This window comes from Urocitellus parryii (assembly GCF_045843805.1).
Source record: "Urocitellus parryii isolate mUroPar1 chromosome 13 unlocalized genomic scaffold, mUroPar1.hap1 SUPER_13_unloc_11, whole genome shotgun sequence".
NCBI classification, from domain to species: Eukaryota; Metazoa; Chordata; class Mammalia; order Rodentia; family Sciuridae; genus Urocitellus; species Urocitellus parryii.
In genome coordinates, this window is record NW_027551763.1 from 419,880 (window position 1) to 442,394 (window position 22,515).

Sequence of the window (22,515 nt, forward strand, 5' to 3'; positions counted from 1 at the left end):
ACCAGGTATAGTTCTATTTTAATGGCTATTAACATTTCATTATGAAAGTGCACCAGTATTTTCTTCTTTTTCCTACTGAAGGTGGGTATCCTATCTCTAGTTTTTTCCCCACTACAAACATTGGCATTGGCACATGTGGTTTCAGATATTGAGGCTTTTATTTTGATGATAATTTTCAGGAGTGGAATTTATTAACCAAAAGATTTTTCACCACCACACTTTCCTAATATTTTCCTTTACTGCTTATTGGTTGAAAAGCCGGGAGTGAAAATAAATTTTTTCTTTCTTTTATAAACCAAAAATTCTTGAAAACCAGCATGCTGAGTTTCCTTGTGAGCTGAACTGTGGTCACTAATTTGGCCAGTGTTTTGCCTGAATTTTGGTTTGTTTAGCATTACAATCTATATGCAGTTGTAGCTAGAAGTATTCACAGTTGTTTTCATGTGGATACAGGTTTATATATATATATATATATATATATATATATATATATATATACACACACACACACACACACATATATATATACACATGTATATATGTGTGTTTATATATATATACACACACATGTATATAATCATACACACTTATACACATAAATATATATGTATATACATATATATGTATATATCCTTATTGAGTTTTTTTGTTAGTCAACACTATTATAGAATGCTGTTTTTTCTTTGTTTTTTGGGGGGGAGGGGTGGTGGTGCTAGAGACTGGGAACCCAGGACCTTGCATATGCCAACCAAGTGCTCTGTACTGAGCTATACTTCCATCCAGGTTGAATGGCTTTTTAAACTTTTAAAGTGCAATATGTACCATTTTTCCCTTGAAAACAAAGTAAAGATAAATTTTTCCTGATATTTGATGCTTAAATTTTAAATAGATGAAAAAAATATAGATTACAAATTTTTTTGTCACAATGTTTAAGTTAGAAGGGTTACATGGAAAGACCACAGGAGATATTTTTTTCTTTTCATTTCACGTTGTTTTGGCTCTACGATTAGAGAATTTCTTCCTGAATTCTAGTTCAGAGTTAACTTCATCAAATATGTTTTAAGCATCTAACCTAAATCCTCTTGTTTTTGTTTTCAGCTGTTTTTACTCTGTAGAGCAGGATCTATGACTTTTGGGGTCACATTAGAAACGTGACCCACATAAGACTCTTATGAGTCCCCAAAACCAAGTCACTAGTGAGAGATCAAGCAGAAAGGAGAAAGCTGGTTTGAAGATCATTTGCAGGACTTGGATTTATGTGCTCATTTGCATAAGAAATACTAAAATATGATATTTAATTAGATGTAAACTGAACTCAACAGGAAGTAAGACCACATTTTATTTGGAGATTACATCTCCACTGGGCTATAAAATGACTTCTGGCTAGGCATGGTGGTGCTTGCCTATAATCCTAGCAGTTTAGGAGTTTGAGGCAGGAGAACGTGAGTTCAAAGCCAGCCTCAGCAAAAGCGAGGTGCTAAGCAACTCAGTGAGACCATGTGTTTAACTAAAAATAATACAAAATAGGGCTGGGATGTGACTCAGTGGTTGAGTACCCCTGAGTTCAATCTCCAGCCTTCCCACCCAAAAATAAAAAATAAAAGATAAATGACATCTGTTTCTATCCTTACAAAGCTGTAATCCAGGAGTGGGATAGCTGGGTTAAACAGTGGTTTCATTCCAAATTTTCTAAGCATCTTTATATTGCTCTCCAGAGTGGTTGCACCCATTTGCAGTCTCACCAGCAATGTATGAGTGTACCTTTTTCCCCACATCCTCACCAACACTTATTGTTGCTTGTACTCTTGATAACTGCCATTCTGACTGGAGTGAGATGAAATCTTAGTTTTGATTTGCATTTATCTAGTAATTGAGGTATTAAACATTTTTTTTTCATATGTTTGTTGATCAACTGTCTTATCTTCTTCTGAAAAGTGTCTGTTCAGTTCCTTAGCCAATTATTGATTGGGTTATTTATTTTTTTGGTGTTAAGTTTTTTTGAGTTCTTTATATATCCTGGAGATTAGTGCTCTGATGTATATGTAAAGATTTTCTCCTGCTCTGTAGGCTCTTTCCTCACATAATTGTTTACTTTGCCAAGAAGAAGCTTATTAGTTTGACTCCATACCATTTATTGATTCTTGATTTATATTGTTGTGCTTTTAGGCAAAAAAAACCCCACTTCATTCTTCATATGTACCAGAAACATATTTGAGGTTTACAAAAGAGAACTGTCCTTTTTGTGCCTGATAACTAATTACTGTGTGTTGTTAAAATGTCCTTTGGTCAAAGTTGGTCACATGCCCACCTCAGATTCAAGGTGGAAATGCAGGCTTTGCTTATGTATGGAAAGATCTGCAGTGTCACATCACAAGGGTGTGGAAGGATGGAGGGGAAATGTATATCTGCCTATGGTCATTGCAAGCAGTTTATATCCTGGTCAGGGGCTGGGGATATGGCTCAAGTGGTAGCGCGCTCACCTGGCATGCGTGCGGCCCGGGTTCGATCCTCAGCACCACATACAAACAAAGATGTTATGTCCGCCAAGAACTAAAATAAATAAATAAATAAATATATATATATAAAAAAAGAAATTTATCCTGGTCAGATATGAAATCAACATTATGTTTTTATGAGAAGGAAAACCGTTTTTATGATAAATAGAAAATTTGCCTGTCATAAATGCATGAGAATCAGTAGCATGTACTGCACTTACTAACCTGAGTGATTTAGTGAAACCCTGTCTCAAAATAAAAATTATAAAGGACTGGGGATATAGCTTAGTGGTGGAACACTTTCTTAACATGTGCAAGGCCCTGGTTTTAATACCTAGGACTGGGGAAAAAAAACAACTATTCCATGTGAATTAATTTTATTCCCACATAAATGGTGAGACATAATGTAGAGAATGGATTGTCACAAATCCAACTTTGTAGGAACTGAATCCCAGGGAGCTAGTATGTCAGTTTGGAATGAGACCCCTGGGTTTCCAGATGTTGGAGTTCCACAGAGAAGCAAAAGAAGGTGACTCACCCTCTGCATATCCAGTGATCAGTTCCATTTGTATGTTCACTTATGTTTACTCTGCTAGGTAAGAATTTGCTAAGGAACTTCCCATTTAAAAGGGGCTGGACATCTGATCTCAGAAACCTTGGGTTAAGGATGTGGCCACAGGTGCAGAGTTAGAACTGAGATGGTTTCTTTTACTTACAGCCTCTCCTATCACACTAGAAAAATTTCTTAGACAAAGCAGATACCCACTAAATGTGTTTGGTATCAGTAGCTGTTATCTAAACATAAATCCAAGTAACCCTGAGAAGAAAAACTTGACTGATAAATGTAAAGGGTTTTCCTCCTGTGGCCCATGATTTGTTTTATTAACTGATTTTATTTTATTGTGATTCTTCTATGGGTATATCAAAGGAAAGTTGAATATTGCCAAATCAAAACCAAGTGATCGTGGGGCCATTATTTTTTGGTGAAGTACACAACAGGGATTGAAGTTCCAAGTACAAAATTAATGCATATATACATTCCCATTTAGATTAAAATTTTCCTAATCATTCTTCCTCTTCCTTTGTTCTTATAGGCAATTTGAGCCCCAGCCCAAATGTGTGTATGCGTCACTCTGGGCTATTTTCTTAGGTGGTTATTAGCATGTTTGTTTATAGAAATGTGAATGTAAGGGCTGGGGATGTGGCTCAAGTGGTAGCACGCTCGCCTGGCATGCGTGCAGCCCGGCTTCAAACCTCGGCACCACATACAAACAAAGATGTTGTGTCCGCCGAGAACTAAAACATAAATATTAAAAAAAAAAAACTCTCTTTCTCTCTCAAACTCTCTCTCTCACTCTTTCTTTAAAAAAAAAAAAAAAAAAGAAATGTGAATGTAAGTGGCCAAAATCCAAGCATGATGGGAAAACAATCCATGTTATCTGTACTTTTATCAGTTGGAGATGGTACTAGTTGGACTCTTGATTTGGAGGCCTCTGATTTTACACACTGGACCCTTGATCATATTTAAAAAAAAATATCTTTTGTAATATCCTTGAACTAAACAGACATTTTTGTGTCCTTTTATTCTGTGAGATGAGAGGAAAATAATATTTATACACATCCCTGGGTCATTCTTAACTATTTGAAATGAGGGGAATACACACACATATATAATATACACCCATACCTATAGAAACACATATGTAGATACACAGTGGTATATAAATGCATACTATGTATGTGTGTGTGTATATTTGTGTATATATACACACTCACATATACATAGAGAGAGGGAGAGCAGTCATTGTGAAATGGCCTAAGTTTGTATCCTCAGTTCTACTAGGATCTCTTTGTCTTGGTGTCACTTGCATAACCACTGCCCAAGTCTGTCTGTATGGACACCTCATCTGATGCTTTTGCATTTCTTTTATGGTAGCTGTGGCCTGTATTTGGGGCTTTCTGAAGGGTTTTCCCATCAAGACAATGTGTGATTCACACAGGAGATGTCACAGATTGACTATTCATTTAAAATTATGCTAAATATCAATTAGGTTCAACATGTGGAGATTTTAATCACTTGCCTTTTATATAGCAAAGCATTTGTTGTACAAATTTAAAAATTTTGAATTAGGATAAATTAAAATTAAAAAGAGACATAAAATATTTTTGTTTAATTTTTTGATAATCATTTGCAAAGCATTTAAGAAAGTGTCTTTTAAAAATGAACTTAAAAATGGCATGAAGAACTTTTCTCCCCTGTAGGGCTGTTGGGCCTGCAGGTCTGTGTGGATCTGCAGACCCGGGCTCTGTTCCGCAGTATGGGGTTTCTTTTCTTTTCTTTTTTTTTTTTTTTTTTTTAGAAAGAGAGAGAGAGAATTTTAATATTTATTTTTTAGTTTTCGGCGGACACAACATCTTTGTTTGTATGTGGTGCTGAGAATTGAGCCCGGGCCGCACACATGCCAGGCGAGCGTGCTACCGCTTGAGCCACATCCCCAGCCACAGGATGGGGTTTCTGAAAGTTGTCAAGAAGAGGGAAAAACTGATTACTATGCTTGGAAACACTTGGTGATCCAGGACAAAAATAAGTACAACACACCCAAATACAGGATGATAGTTTGTGTAACTAACAGAGATATTATTTGCCAGATTGCTTATGCCCGTATAGAAGGGGATATGATAGTCTGCGCAGCATATGCACATGAACTTCCAAAATATGGTGTGAAAGTTGGCCTAACAAATTATGCTGCAGCATATTGTACTGGCCTGTAGGCTTCTCAATAGATTTGGTATGGACAAGATTTATGAAGGCTAAGTGGAGGTGACTGGAAATGAATACAGTGTGGAAAGCATTGATGATCAACCTGGTGCCTTCACCTGCTATTTGGATGCAGGCCTTGCTAGAACTACAAGTTAAAAAGAAGAGGTGGAACAGTCCTAAAATGTTCCTTGCCCAGAAGAAATATCGGGTAGCTCAAAAGAAGGCAAGCTTCCTCAGAGCTCAGGATAGGGCTGCAGAGAGCTAAACCAAACAACAGTTTTTCTATGAAGTTTTTTCAGATACAGATAATAAACTTATTGAACCAGAAAATAAATGGCATGAAGAGTTGCTGATGTGAATAATTCAACTATTGGAAAAATGTGTTTTAACATATAAATTGTTTTAAGTTAACAAAAGGTATAATTACTAAGTAAAGTGTTAAAAAATTAATTGTCATTAGATAATAACAGCATTTAGGCAGATTAAGCCAATACACTTGAGATCCTTGGACTAGACTAGAATAAATCTAATTTGTTTGATTTTGAAAATAAGGATGTGTAGGATTCTGATTCAGAGTAGATATCCCCAAATTTTTCACTCTGTGCCTCTGAATCTACCTGTTGCAGAGTTGAGATGGAAGGACACTCTCTGAGAGAAGACATGACCAAGATGAGCCACATGGGAGAAAAGTCTCACTCCATGGGCAATACGGAGAGTTCCATTCCCTCAAAGCCCCTCTGTAACACTGTGACTTCTTTGCAGTTCTATATGAGTGGTCACCTGAAGCCTACATGTAAGCACAGTGGAAACTCTTTAGGCCTCTACTACATTGACTTGGATGGAAGTACCCCTCTTGGATCAGCTCTTGTGTACTGTAACATGACAGGTATGCTAAGCTCTTCTGTAAAAGTTAAATTCCTATGGGTGTTTGCTCTGTGCAAAACCGAAATTAAGAAAGTCAAGGATTTACTGAGTTGACATGCTTATTTAGATGTGCATTGTGATTGTAATGTAGTAGCCAAGAAGTATTTTTAAAAAGTTAGAAAACAGGTAAAATGTGAGGGTTAATGGTTGTGTCCTTATTTTCTGGAAAAGTTCTTTCCTTGTGAAATAATACCAATAAGTCTTTGCTTATTAGTTTAAAAGAAAAAAGGATAAATGATTTTTTACATCAATAAATGTCAAACACTTCAGAGAATCTTTACTCTTTTTTCCTATGATGATGAAGATGGAGCTTGTGGCCTCACATGTGCTAGCAAATGCTCTACAGCTGAGCTTCATTCCCAGTTCTCTATTCACTTTCTAAATTTATGAAAATGTCCTTTACTTTCTTTTGAATCTTTCAAAAATATTTTATTTTATTCTCTGGATTTATTGAGATGTAATTGAGGTGTAATTGACAAATAAAAAGATATATATTTAAAACAGATAACCAGATGTTTTGAAATATGTATACATGGTGAAATGCTTGCCCTTGTTAAGCTAATTAGCATAGCCATCACCTTATGGCATTTATAATTCTTTCATTCTTTCTTTGATGAGGCAGTTGAGATCTATTCTCCTAGTAAATAGTAAGTAAACACTACAGTATTGTTATTATAGTCACCTTACCTCATATTATATTATAGGAGCTTTTTTATTCTCCATATTTGAAACTTTGTACCTGTTGACCAAAATCTCTCCATTTCCTCCTTGCCCAAGCCCAGACACTGCCATTCTACTCTGTACTTCTAAGGGTGTCTTGTTTACATCTATATAAGCACATGAATTTTTCTGGAAGTTAATAAATGTTCCTAAATCATACATACAGTATGTAAGCATATATTTATGTGCAACAATGTGTTACCTAGAAAATAATTGTGTGGTAGATAGCAATAATACATGTTGTACACGAATCCTTGACTCTTCCTATTTGATGTCTGCTTCTCAGAAGGACTAAATTATCAAGTCTAGTGAATGACAATTACCCTAACTTAATTGATGTGAGCCAGAGCCTCTTTGAATATATAGCTCCTATCCATTTCTCTGTAACTGTGTCTGTGTGTACCTCTCCTCCTCAACATTGTTTCACCAACCAAAAAGGAATGTCCCTCCTTTGGGAAACTGTTTCTGTATTACCTTGGTGGTATAGAAACAGGTACTTTAACCTCTGCAGAATTTGAACCTGCACATTCTGAGATAATGTTAAGAAAATTATCAACTCTAGATGATACTAAGGTAATTATGAGTTAGCTATAATTCGGTATCCCTATTATTACTACTATATACTGCCCTGATAGTGTTGCAGTGTCTACAAGGAGAGAATTATGCATGGGTTAACTTATGAGGGTTTGCAAGAAGCTTTAAAAAAGAAGCCTGATATAGTTTATATGCCTACTACCTCTTCATAGGTAAAACAAAGTCTGAACATTTTGGCAGTGGTTAATCATGTGATGTGATCAGCATTAGATTAGATACATCTTCCTGTTTGAGAATGTACTAGCAAAATGTGGGAGCTCTTGGGACATTGCTGTAGATGTGGGTTCAGCTGTTTTAGGATTTGGGGCAAGCATTTTATTATCAATACTGACTGAAACATTGCAGTGTGATTGCAGAGAGAAATGCACTGGCTTAATTTTACCAAAAGATGAGTGATCAATAAAATATGTGGGAAACAAACAAGGAGATCTTCCTAGATGTTGTCAATGTCAGTGGTGATACTAGGCTTCCAAGTTACTCAGTGTCTTCCTTGTTTTGCCTTCATTATTGTAGATAAGGTGGGAACAACTAAAACTTTAAAAAGATGGTGGCATCCCAATTATACATTTCTCTTCTATTAGTTAGGTGCTTAACTATCACTGAAGTCTAGAGCATGCTAAAGATTTTCATTATTTTGTCTTGTGTTAACCCTGTGAGCAGAGTCCATGTCCTCTGAAAAATCCCAAGATTCATAGAAAAGTAGAGAAGATCCCAAGAACACATTCCATGATCAGTAATGTTTTGGTGTCCAAATTTAATTTGTTAATGAATTGTTAGCAGGTGCTATGGTTTGGGTCGTGAATGACCTCCCAAAGGCCCATGTATGAAAGGCTTAGTCCCCAGGCTGGCAGTGTCAGGAGCCAAAAGAACATTATGAAAGTGGTCCCTAGTGAAGACCTTCTTGTCACTGCAGACATACTCTTGGAGAAGATTGTGGGACCCTGGTCTCTTCTTCTTCCTCTTTTGTTTCTTGGCTTGATTACAGCAGTTTGCTCTGCCAGGCATTCCCCAGCATTGCCATCTGGCACACCCACTAGGACCCAAAGCATGAGGTTCTCCTGTTTGTTAAGTTGGAAACCCCTAAACTGTGAGCTCAAGTGGATCTTTTCTCTTTATAAGTTAATTATCTTCAGTGTTTTACTGTGGTGACAGAAAGATGACTAACACAGCAGGCTTAGTGAGGAATTTAAAAAAAAAAAAAGAAATAAAGAAAGAATAGCTATTCTTTGATGATTGTCCTACCATGATCCCACATCTTTTTTATACTTGCATTTGCCTGGAAAGAGCCCTTCCTTCTCCCACGTGGGGGCAGCTTACTCTGGCTGGTTTTTTTGTAGCTTCCAATAGTAGTTCCTAAACAGGCATGCTAGTGCCTCTGCCAATGTGAAATGCAACAGCATGTCCCTTAAACTATGCCAGAGGGGGAAATGCAGATGCTGCAGAGAAGTTTATTTTGCTGTTCTTTCTTCCAACAAACAAAATTCCACAGCCTTACCATGAAATGAGACTTGGTGAACAATAAAAATACAAATACTCAGAACCTGGCTAGGTCTACAGCCTGCCTGACAGTTGCCTTAATAGTCTCACATGTCTAGAGTGATAACTTTGGGTCTTTAGATGCTTCTTGATCCAGTTTCTTTATTTACTAAACATAGAAATTGAGGCTCAGAGAAATTCATTTTTTTCACTTTTCCAAGATTATAGATAATAAGCCATACATTCAATTGAAAATGACATGGTGTTCTGTTCATATCTCATTTTATAAGTGTATGCATAGTGTTCTCCATCGACAAATGATTTTGCTAAAATGACATGTGGTAGGTTGTATGGAGATTCCTAGGAAAGCTGGGAATGGAACCATCATTTGACCCAGCTATTGCCCTTCTCGGTCTATTCCCTGAGGACCTTAAAAGAGCATACTATAGGGATACTGCCACATCAATGATCATAGCAGCACAATTCACAATAGCTAGACTTTTGAATCAACCTAGATGCCCTTCAATAGATGAATGGATTAAGAAACTGTGGCATTTATACACAATGGAGTATTATGCAGCACTAAAAAATGACAAAATCATGGATTTTGCAGGGAAATAGATGGCATTAGAGCATATTATGCTAAGTGAAGCTAGTCAATCCTTAAAAAACAAATGACAAATGTCTTCTTTGATATAAAGAGAGCAACTAAGATCAGAACAGGGAAGAAGAGCATGAGGAAAAGATTAACATTAAACAGAGACAAGTGGGGGGAGAGAAAAGGAGAGAGAAGGGAAACTGTATGGAAATGGAAGGAGACCCTCATTGTTACACAAAATTACATATAAGAGTTTGTGAGGGGAAAGGGGGAAAAAACAAGGGAGAGAATTAAACAATAGCAGATGGGGTAGAGAGGGAAGATGAGAGGGAAGGGGAGGGGGGATAGTAGGGGATAGGAAAGGTAGCCGAATACAACAGTCATTAATAAGGTATTATGTAAAAATGTGGATGTGTAACTGATGTGATTCTGCAACTTGTATTTGGGATATAAAATGGGAGTTCATAACCCACTTGAATCAAATGTATGGAAGATGATATAGCATGAGCTTTGTAATGTTTTGAACAACCAATAAAAAAAAGAAATTCAGAGGTAGACACTAATAATAATAACGTCTTATGTGAACTAAACATTTGGGTTATGTCAGGCCTGGAAAGAGATCAAGCACACATGAGATTACCTCAAGAGAGCAGAAGTCCTTCCAGGTGAGATAGTAGAAGCCCTCATGTATGAATGAGCAGACCCCCATAATTTTGTTCAATGTGATTTACTAAGTGAAATGACCACCCTGTGAATGTCCATGGAAATGAGCCTGTGCAGAACAGAAAGCATTTATATTGGCCTTGCAGAAGAGAGCTGTTGATGCTGATGAGTGATAGGGATATCTAGATGCATCTCATAGCATCTTCCTGTGCTGAAAATATTCAGGTAAATCATGGAAAATCCCAAGATTCTAGAACTATTGCAAGAAGGACAGTCTTTGAAGGGTCCTAATGTAAATACTGATTTAGAAGGACCCGTACTTGTGGGGTCATGACGGGTGCCACTGCTGGGCTTTCCCATGGATCTGGGGTCAGAGCTGAGATCTGAAGGTGGCCATTTAGAACCTGAAAGCTATCATTTAGAGCTGACACACCTTCACCTCAGTAAGGCACAGATACCAAATCATTCTTTAAATTGACTTTGCAGAAGAGAGCTATTGATGAAAACAGACAAATGGACAACATGGTAGGTCCCAGTAACTCTGAGATTTAGGATAGAGACAGTAGTGGGTTGACCAATGTCTTTATGTGCCCTTGAATGTCCATGATCTAGTTCTATTCCTCCTGGAGTTTTGTCATATGAAATATAGGTTAGGGCTTAGTTGCAGAAGGTACACAGGAAGCCCTCAGACCTCTGCCATCTTTGAACCACTTAACTAATTCAGAAAGCTCAATGACTAGCACTAGGTTACCCAGAAATGTGTGGTAGAGTTGAAATATTTTGTTAAGTTGGGCAGGAACATTTTTCTAGGCCTCCTTTGCCTCATCTATAAGAGAGTTGGGCTGAATAAAGGATATCACCCAACTCTAACCTGTGTTTCTCCCTGAATAGGAACATGGTGGAAGAACTTCTGAGAAAGCTCTCATGGGGCTGTACTTCTCAGAGGCACAATACAGTGACCAACTTTTCCTTGTAGATGCAGGACAGCTGCTAGTGATTTTTGTCAGTGAGTCCCTATTCATGATACTGAGCATAGGTTTCTTGACCAGTTCTTCATCTGAAGATAGAATATGACAATTTACATCATCTGGACACATTGCTCTCCTAGTGTTCTCTGAACTTATACCCACCTTCCCCATCAGAGGAAATGTAGGCAGGTGTCTTCATCTCTAGAGAGGTACTGTACTGTGTAGAAATGTATTGGACTTCTATTTTATGAACATTTTCTTGAATCAATTTCCAAAAATGCCCTTCATTTTGAATGAAGGTCTGTGACCCAGAAAAGTTGGTTTCTCCCTGAGTGTTTTATATGGATCTGATTAAATGGATGTTTTTAGGAAGACAAAAGAAAGGAAAAATGGCTCTTTTTCAAAATTTACATGTTTTTACAAGCTGCTATTCTGCCTGCTTTTTTTTGCAATATGAGAAGAGACTAACTTGGTTTCATCTTTACTCTTCTAGTGAGGGGCAGGGAGGACATGCTTAGTACAGGACAGGGAGGAGGGGAGTCAGAACAACCAGGCACTTACACCCCCACCTACCGCTGTGTTTGCAGGAGAGGCCCCTTTCCCAGATCTCTGCCTTCTGTAGCCCTCACTGGGATGCCGCTGGCTTCAAGGACAGTGTGGCCAGGAGCTTTGAGAAGTGTGTCATCGAAGCTGTGAGCTCTGCCTGCCAGGTGACCAATCTCTTCTTGGGAAACATGCTTAGGTTCACAGATACTTGCTGATATGGCCAGCTCCAGGCCTTAAGTGCCTGCCAGTTCCAAGGCCTGTGCTGACCAGGATTGGGTCCTTGGTGCCCCCTCCCTGGCTTGGGCCTCATGCTGCAATCCAGTGCTCTCTACCCACTCCTTGACATGCAACTTGGCTTCCTGCTGCAGAACCCTGTGCAAAACCACAAGCCATCGTGCAGCTGATCTGGTTGGTTTGTGGTCTGTTAACTCTTGCTCAACAGATATACAGGAAATGACCCCAAAGGTTGACAAAACATCTATGGAAGGAAGCTTCTGAAGTTAAATAGACTCCATCCTTGTTGGGGTAGAACACTTGCCCAGCATGGCCCTGGGTTCTATTCCCAACACTGCAGAAAAAGAGGGGAAAGATTCTATTATTTCACTTAGCTTTTTTCTGCAAAGTGGGAGGAGGTTCTGCCCCGGCACATTCCCCACACAGTACCCTGAGGCTCCCAGGGTCCTTCTGTATTTCCTGCTGGACACTTCAAGCCCTGCACACTGCTGGCCAGTGGAGTTGTGAGAAGCAGAGCTCACTTTTTCTAGGGAAACAGGCTCTAGTCTTTTTACATAACTAATACTTCTAAGGCTTTCATTTGTTTTTTGCTCAGTGTTTTAGTAACATGGCAGCCACATCTCCTGTCACTCACCCTTGGAAGCCAAACTTGGGGGGAGTGGTGTGTTTCAGGTGTGAGTGCCACCAGCACAGTCTACTTGGCAACTTTCTCATCCGCTCAGAAAGAAAATGCAGCCCTTCAGCTGCAGAGTCTGCCCTCCACCATGCTGGCCCCAAGGCCTTCCCCAGCAGCACCTAATTTTCCTTCCTCCTCCACAGACTACTCAGGTGTCTCAGGAATGAAATCACACAGGCTGTGGCCTTGGGTGCCTGGCTTCGTTGAGCATGTATTCAAGGTCATTCACTCTGGAGTACCTATCAGTCATTTGTCCCTTTTCATGACTACATGTTGCTCATCATATGGACTCAGGGGGCTTTTATGTTCCATTTGTCCTCTGGTGGACATCCGGGCTCTCCCTGACTGATGGCTGTTATCAGTCTGCTGCTGTGGACCTCCACACATGGGTTTGTATGGATGTGCTGTTCACACTCTCTGCACCTATGGTGGAATGGCTGGATCACTTGGTACCTGTGTGATTGAAGGACTATCTGGACCATTCCCACAGTGGCTGAGCCATTTCCATGTCAGCTGCCAGCCTAGGAGGGACCTGACTTCTCCACACCCCCATAGCCTGTGCTCTCAGACCTGTCACTGTGCAGTTTGGGGGTGTGGAGTGGTTTCTCTGGTGACTTTGATAGATATGACCTCAGGTACCTTCTCATATGTTTTTTGGCTATTTCTGTTTTCTATGTCTTTGGACAAATGTCTTCTAGAAAGAAATGGCAGTGGAGACATGGACAGATGTGAGGTGAACCCTCACAGCTGTGGTCAACAGACTTTGTGACAAGTGTGCCAAGATCACTTAAGGGGTGAAGTTCAGTGCCTTCCTCAAATGGTTAATTGAGCTCTATGTTTTTCTTTTATTGTGGCTTATGAGAGTTCTTTGGATAATCAGGTGCAAATCTCTGGTCAGATATGTGATCTGCCAGCATTTTCTTCCATTCTCTGGATTGTTTTCACTCTTGGTGTTTTCTTTAGAAGCACAGAAGTTTTTAATTTCTTTTTCTCTCTCTCTTTTTTGTAGTAGTAGGGATTGAAACCAGGGGTGCTCTAACACTGAGCTACATCTCTACCCCTTTTTTATTTTTTATTTTGTGAAACAGTCTCACAAAGTTGCCCTCAAACTTGCAATATTCCTGCCTCAGCTTCCTGAGTAGCTGAGATTACAGGTGTGCCCCACCACTCCTGGGAAGGTTTTTACTTTTGGAAAAATTCAATGTGTCTTTTTTTTTTTTCTCTTGTTGCTAGTAATTTTGACATCTTGTGCTAAATCCTGGGTCATGAAGATTTACCTGTGTCTTCCTCTAAAAGGTTTTTATTTTGGTTTTGGCACTGAGTGTTAACTTAGGATTATATGCTAATAAGTGCTCTGTCATGGAGCAACCCCCTCTGAAAGCTCTAGAGTGTTAGCTCTTAACATTAGTTTCTTTTTCTATGTGGTATGAGGTAAGGGTCCAGGTACATTCTCTTGCATGTGGAGATCCATCTGTTCCAGACCATTTGAGGAAGGCACTGTACTTCACCCCTTGAGTGATCTTGGCACTCTTGTCAAAAAGTCTGTTGGCCGCAGCTGTGAGGGTTCACCTCACATCTGTCCATGTCTCCACTGCCATTTCTTTCCAGTAGGTCGTAAAATCAAGAAGCATGAATTCTCCTGATTTGTTCTCCTCTTTTTGTATTGTTTGCTATTCTGGATCTCTTGGGATTCCATATGAATTTTAGAATCAGTTTGTCAGGTTTTGCAAGGAAAGCAGCTGTGACTTTGACAGGGGTGGCTTTGAATCTGTAAGTCATTTTGGGGAGTGTTGACCTCTTAACAATGTCACATCTCATGGCTTCTGAACCTGGAATGTCTCCCCATTTATTTTGGTCTTTAAGTTTTTTTCTTTTTTTTTTTTGTTGGTTGTTCAAAACATTACAAAGCTCTTGACATATCATATTTCATACATTAGATTCAAGTGGGTCAACAGTAGTTTGCAGTTTGCAAGTGGTGAGGTCTGCATTTCTTTTATGAAATTTACTCCTAAGTACTTTATTCCTTTGCTATTGTAACAAATTATTTTTTCAGGGCTGGGGTTGAGGCACAATGGTAGAGCACCTGCCTAGCACTTGTGAGGCACTGGGTTTGATCCTCAGCACCACATAAAAATTAAATAAAATAAAGGTATTGTGTCCATCTACAACTAAAAAAAAAAATTTAAGAGAGAGAGAGAGAGAGAGAGAATTGTTTTTTAATATTTATTTTTTAGTATTTGGCGGACACAACATCTTTGTTTGTATGTGGTGCTGAGGATCGAACCTGGGCCGCACGCATGCCAGGCTAGCGCACTACCACTTGAGCCACATCTCCAGCACAAAAAATATTTTTAAAAATTGTTTTCTCAAATATTTTTTTGGATTGTTTATCACTAGCACTTGGAAACAGGGCAGCACCTCATCTCTGTGGCCTACAGCTTTGCAGGCTCATTTCTTTTCTCTAGCGGGGTATCTGTGGGAGAGTACCTTCTTTGAAGTTTTGGCATAGATGACCATGTTATCTGCCTGTAAGTTAGTACTTCCTTTACAATCCCAATACTTTTTTTTTTCCTTTTCCCTACCTAATTGCCCTGGATAGCAACTCTGGCACTGTGAAAGGAGTGAAATTGGCTATCCTGGTCTTGTTCTTAGAGTTTTGCCTGATACTTCTTCTGTATCTATTACAATGGTTGTGTAACTTTTTTCTATCAGTATGATGTATTCATGTTTTTGTGTCTGTGTATGTGGACTGGAGATGGAACCCAGGGGTGCTTTATCACTGAGCCACATTGCCAGCTCTTTTTGTTTTTTCATTTTGAGACAGAGCCTCACTAAGTTGCTGAATCTAGCCTCCAACTTGTGATCCTCCTGCCTCAGCCTAGTGAGCTGCTGGGATTACAGGCATGTGCCCCTACACCAGGCTTATTAACTGATTTTTGATGTAAAAACATGGTTTTATTCCTAGGATAAATCTCACTTCCCTATGGTCTATAACTTTTTATTCATTGCTAATTAATGTTTTCTTTTATCCTGTTGAGTGTCAAAAGTACCTGTTATTAGTTCACCCTGTGTTTTTTATTGATCACTGAAACTTTTTCATTTTTTTTTGCAAAAATGTGAATGCAAAGAAGAAAACTGTTTTGTTTCTTAGTGAAGCATCAGAAGGAGAATTGGAGTGTCTGTGGTGTTTGAGGGCAGCTTGTGATGTAGTAAAGTTTTCCTCATCTTGTTTTTGGCATTTTTTCATGACAGGCAAGTCTAAGAGAAATACAGAAGCTGACAATGAGCTGGGAGGGTGTGTGACTTGGGGTTATAGCGGTGTGTTTGTGCATGTGTATGCATCTTCAAACCTCTGGCACCTCACGTAAGGAGCCAGGCCAGGACAATGGAAATTCCCTAGGAAATATTTAGTATTTTATATTTCTTTTCTTTTTGCAATACAGGGGATGAAACCCAGGGCCTCCAATAGGCCAAGCTACCAGGGGGTAGCCCAACCTCTCTACTGTATTATTATTTTTTTTGAGGCACTATAAAACTAGCTTTAGTAGATTTATGAAATGCTCTTGGGTGCTAACTTGTGTCATTAAAAAACAAATCAGTAAAATCTTCTCAACTCTCTCTTTTAATTCATTTTCTTTTAGTCTCAGATCAGTGTCCTAGAGGGAGTCTCTTGTCATGATTTGCAGAAATTTGGCAGCCTTGTGTCTGCTGTGATCACCAAGTCCTGGCCCAGGAACAACAGAAAGGCTGTGGAAGGCCTGGATGAGATTCTTGAACACCTGCTCACGGGGCCAGATGTGAAGCAGCTCTTCAAGTTGTACGGTGTGTGTAGGACTGGTTGGAGTTGCTGTCCTTCCTTGGGCAAATGAACAGGCAAGGTACTTGACCTGGTCCTCAGCCTGCATGTGCTGAGGTTTGGTAAAGGCAGGATGCATGGAGGTGCCCAGGCAGGTGTTAGGCATAAAGAGCTTCTAACACTAGAACCATTGTCTGCTGAGTGCCTGCTGAATATGTGCTCCTGGGAGGACACACGTTCCTTGAAGCAACCCCTCTGAAAGTCCCCAAGCCCCTTGATTTCCAGATGAGAGAATGGAAATGCCCAGGGCACATTGCTTAACCAGGATGTTGGAGACTCACTGTGTCCAAGACAACAAATTATTAGAAATCAGTCCAAACCCAGCTTGCCTCCCTGTGAAGCTCATGTGTCACATTTTGAGACCAATATTGATAACTAACAAAACATGAAGTGACTCTTCAGCCATCACCTTTCCAAGTGTCATGCATTGCCCTGGAAATGATGGTGCAGGTTTATGTGTAAATTGCTAGATTCAGATCCTGTACTGGGAAAGCACTTGTGTGGTAATAAAAACCCAGGGCCAATGATTGTCTCAGCCAAACCAGCTGCTCTGTTCTACACCAGGACATAGACAGGAGTAGTGTGTGGTCCTGAAGGTGGCTGCTGTGTGCACGGGCCATAGCAGCCTGCTGGGGAAGAGTACACTGTATTACACTCTGCATACTTGGCAGCACTCAGTTAAGGCTCCTCCTTGTCTTTTCCTGGTTCATGGCTCTGTTCCTTTTATCACTGAGCAAAGCCCCCTTGTCTGGATGTTCTTGGGTTGGTCAGTTCTCCCACTGAAGGTCATCTCAGCTACAGTGTGTGTGTGTGTGTGTGTGTGTGTGTGTGTGTGTGTGTGTGTGATGCTGGGGATGAACCAGGGTCTCGTGCTTGCTAGCCTAGCACACTACCACCAAGATGCACCCCAGCCCCCTGCTATCTTTGTTTTTAATGGTAAAGATAAACTTGGTCTTCTTATAATACTATACAAGCCTCATATTATTGTGAGATAAATAATCTGGCAGTTAAAATAGTCATGTTTTAAAATGTTGCCCTCTAGTTGCTCCAAAAGCTCATGTTCCAGGTTTTGATCCGCAGACAAGATAGGCAAAGCATGAAGCTGCAGCATGGATCTGCCTCCTTCCTGGGTGCTGTGCAGATGCTTCCCTACACCCGTGGAGTGGCCTCTGATGTGAGCTTGTCCTGTTGCAGTTTATTTTCCTACTACTGCAGGGATTCTCAAGACAGATGTGCCGGGTTTCTGTACTTGTGACTAAAAGGCTCAGGGGTCACTCCAGTTGAACTGGGGTACACCAAATAAAACAAAAGAGACACAAATATCTTTTTGTTTGGGGTCGCAGTGACGGCTCCTCTGACTTTAAGGGTCCTCAGGAAGAGAGAGAGAGCAAGAGCACATACTGACCCCTTTTATTGAGGAGAAGCTTTCAAATGAGGCAAGGAGTCAGGTTTCAGGGGGCTGAGTCTATCTATATGATGTCTGCTGTCAGCATGTTGACTGACATCTGAGTAGGCCACATCCAAGGGCATAGTAAGAGAAGGGGACACACACAGGCACTTCCATGAAAGATTCTATCCTAAACAGGCAAGGGGTTATATTACAAAGGAACAGGTGAGCATAACTTCACCTATGCACAAGGCACAGTCCCTCAAACCCAAGAAGGATGGGGAAAGCTTTGCCACATTTCTGTGACTGAGTGCCTCAGCACCCAGCCAGGGAGTGTGACTCAGTCACTTGCAAGGTTGGTCTCCCACAAGGTGAATTTCCAAGAATATCATATGTAGTTCAAGAAATACGTTCACTGTAGCATGGGCTCAGGACTTCAACCCCGAGCACTGTGGTTCTCCTTGCTGACTTTGGCCATCTCCTCCTCCCAGTCAGGAGATGCACTAGGTTAAGACTTGAACCTCACAGGTACAGGCATAGCTAAGTGAGGCATCGGCGCATCTGGAAACACCACTGACTGCTGCCAGCGCCATGTTGGCAGGGGGCTGGTGAGAGGTTCTAATGGCAAGGAGAGGGGAGGGCCGCATGCTCATTGTGCTCATTATCTTCTCAGGGACAGATGAGAAGCTCTTAGCCAACATCACAGAGGATGCCAAGAGGTTGATGGCTGCCGCCAGCTCTGTCTTCGTAGAGGTTGCTGGTGATGTCCTGGATGGGTCCATATTGGTCAGATGTTTGGAGCTGATCCTGAAGCACAAAAGTCAGTTTCTGGACCTGTGGCAGTTAGGTGAGCTGAGGCCAGGCTGGTAAGAAGCCCATGTTCACATGTGTGCTGGCTGTCCTCCTCTATGCCACCAACTGGAGGCCTCCTTGTCCTTCTGATGGTGACTGTGGGGCACTCCCAGGGAGAGAAAGGAATATCATGAAGTTTGTTTCCTTTGGCTGACTTTGTCATTATTTTCCAGAGACAGAAAGTTCTTCATTCCAACAGAAAAATTGTGACATGGAAGAGACACTGGACTGGAGGATGGGCGAAGTCATGTTTCTGAAGAGAGAGAAGAGACAGGTGGACAGCCTCCTGAGGCTGTGTGGGAAGGTGAAGCATCTCATCCAAGGTACTGCTCCCACAGTTGTGCTGGGAACCCTTGAGAGCTGTCATGGGGATGAAGCAGGCCACAAATAGTGGGGCCTTATTTTTCTGGGAGAAGCTTTTAAAAAACATTCTTGACCCAGTTTTCAATGCATTTGCCCAGCGAAGCAGCTTCCCCTTGTACATTCTTGTTTGTGTGCCTCCACACCCATCCATGTCCCCGATTTCCCAGTGTCAGTGTCCTATGCTGGCTTCCCAAGGAGGAAGCCCTGAACATGAGGCTGCTTGCTGCTCTGTCACTCCCAGTGGTGTCCTGAATTACTGGTACCTTCTTCAGGGTCAGGCCTTCACCATGGTGTGAACACAGGATTCACAGGATTCACAGGCAAGCCGTGCTGTGGACCACGGCCACTCCACGGATCTGGAACAAACTTTCTGTAGCTGGTGGAATTGCATTTCTTGCCTTGGTACTTTCTTTTCCCCTTTTTCATTATGTTTATTTCAAATTCAGCCCCAAACTGGACCAGCTATCTGAGTGGATGTCTCTGAAGCATCTCCCAGGACAGAGGGCTTATTTTCCCTAGCGGGAGTTGGCCCTTAATCTCCTCTGTCTCCCTGGGTTGCCTTGGCCTCTGGGCTGGTAGAGCAGTTCCTGCATCTCTGGCCTGTGCTTGACTCCTGTTTGACAGAGGGTGGCATTTACTGCTTGCTGGGACAGGGATACAGGATACCAGATACAGAACTGTGCCCCTGCTGTAGGTTGATCATTTGGCCAGGGGCAGAATTTCCTTCAGAGTGCTGCATGAGTGCTGCATTGGGATGTCAGATGCATTCTCGCTATTGATCCTCTGTATGGAGCTTGTTGTCCTTCTCTGGATGCTCTTGAGAACTCTCTGGCCCTAGTATTCTGAAGTTGACATTAATCTGTGCCTGGCCTTGGGTCTCTTTTCCATCTCTAGGATGGGGCACTGGCAGGTCTCAGCCAGAGATCTAGTCTTAGAGCTCTAGGGCGTTCTCCTGAATTGGTTAATTATGCTTTCCCTGTTGCAGGGTACACATCAGCAGCTGCTGGGCCTCCTGGCATGGTTGCCTGACTCCCATGACATCTCTCCTGCTTGGGCTTCACTTCCTGAGCCTTCTCTTCAATCTCCTCCTGTAACCTGGGCATTGAATTCTTCATTTCAGCTCTTATATATAGTTAATTTGAAGGCACTCCCTTTTTTCTTTTCTTTTTTGGCACTGGAGTTGAACTCAGGGGCACTAGAACACTGAGCTACATCCTCAGCCCTATTTTTGTATTTTATTTAGAGACATGATCTCACTGAGTTGCTTATTATTTTTCTTTTGCTGAGGCTGGCTTTGAACTCGTGATCCTACTACCTCAGCCTTGCCAGCCACTGGGATTACAGGTGTGTACCATCACGCCCAAAACTTTTTTTTTAAAGATTTTTTTTTAGTTGTAGATGGACATAATACCTTTATTTATTTATCTTTATGTGGTGCTGAGGATAGAACCCAGTGCCTCACATGTGCTAGGTGGATGCTCTACCACTGAGCCACAATCCCAGCCCCTCCCTTTTCTCTTGAAATATTTATTTATATACTATGTTCTTATGGTTCGTGGTTGCAGCATGTTTTCCCGTTTTTTCTCGTTTCATCCAAGTTGCTTTTATCTGTTGGCTTCCTTTCTTTCTTTCCTTTTTTGCATGTTGGGGATGGACGCTAGGCTTTTTTTTTTTTTTAATGGCACTGAGAATTGAATGCATGCTAGGCAAGCATTCTACCACTGAGCTACACAATCCCTATTGGCTTTTTTGGATATATATTCCCACATTAAAACTTTTTTTGTTCTGATTGGAGATTCTCGTTTGTCTGTATGAAGACAGTCCCCACAGGTGGATGAACAGGCTAAGGGCTTCTGGGCTGTGACCTGTGGGGCTCTGTGGCTGCCCTTAAATTGACCTAGTCCTTGAGGGCTTCTCTTGTGAGCTGGTCATATTTGCACCCCCTGCCTGCTGCCAGATTTCTGGAGCCAAGAGGGAGAGGAGGAGAGTGAGCCCCACTTTTATTCCAGTTTTCCTGCCCTGGTGACTGTGTCATCCTCTTTGTCCTTAGATTGAATACTCCCTGTCCTCTGTAGCTGCCCAAGATAGGTGTGTGTCTAGAAGTAGCCTCCAGGCCAGAGAGCCCTGCAGTTGGTCCTTCCTGCCTCTTGACAGGGGGCGGGCAGCCCCCATCTGCCTCCATGGTGGAGGTGGACTCTCACCAACTGCTTCTTAAACAGATTTTGAACCCAATTACAGTTCCCTCTCTGCCTCCTCCAGTCTAGGGTGACCTTAACATCTAGTGTCCTTAAGTGCCAGAAACTTGTGCTGGGCCTGACTGAGCTCATCTCTGCTGTGTCCTTAGGGTCTCTGTTCTCAGGCCCCAAGTGTCATTTGCCACTGGTGTGGCCATCTTTCTACTTCTCAGGTTGTGTTGTTATTGGGCTTCTTTTCTACTGTCCTTGTTCCTGCTGGTTATGATGTTTTAAAAGCATTTTCTAATCTGTCACTGGAATGGAATTTGGGAGGGAGATGGATTTGTGTTTCCAACTGTTCTCTCCACACAAGAGCTTCCAGTCTGTTCTTTATCATGAAAACTGATAAACAATCCCATGGCAGGGTGGAGGGGAGGAGGGATGAATTCTTCTTAAGAAAAAAAAATCCCATAAATAATATTAATTTGTGTTTTCTCAAAGAAGTTATTAGAAATACTAGGAACATAAAACAAGATGCTACTGTGTCTAGCAGTTTAACTTCCATGTTTCCTTGTGGTTTCCAAAGTGGATTTTGGAGAGATTGAAGCAAGACACTCAGAAGACTTGAACTGCAAAAGACTGAATGAAGCCATGAGGGTGAGACAGCCGCTGTCCTCAGCCTGCAAGCTGATGACGCACTACAACCTGGACCATGAGGTCAAAAGAATGGCTACAAGGATAGACTTGCTGATGGACAGCCACATCTTCCAGATCTTCTGGGAGGAAGCTGCAGAGTCATTAAGCCATCCCCAAGGAGAGTCTGAAAGACAAACCCGTGCGCTTTTAGAGGCCTATGAGTACTTGTACTCGCCTTGTTACCAGAGGTTCATGAAACTGTATCAGGATCTGAAGTCAGGAGAGATCACCTTTGGAGAAATTAATGTCTTCTTCAAGGATTTTGTAGATAAATACAATGACCTGACTTTAGACCTCCAGATCATGTGTAAAGTAGACCCCCAGGCCCAGAGGGCCTGGATCTCAGAGCGTGTTGAACAGATCAAGGAGTACCATAGCCTGCACCAGGCAATCAGCTCGGCCAAGGTCATCTTGCAGTTCAAAAAGGATTTTGGATTGACTGGTGACTTCAGTGTTATTTACACTTTAATAAACTTTGTAAGTTATTTGCTGGGGACTCCTGGGAGGTGGGGGCCTACCTCAGACTCCTTAG

General features: G+C 41.3%; 1 pseudogene; it reads left to right on the plus strand.

Annotated features, from left to right (window-relative positions):
- The first annotated feature begins 5,916 nt into the window (after positions 1-5,916).
- The window catches only part of LOC144251330 (E3 ubiquitin-protein ligase RNF213-like), a 64,100-nt pseudogene continuing 47,501 nt past the window's right edge, over positions 5,917-22,515 (plus strand).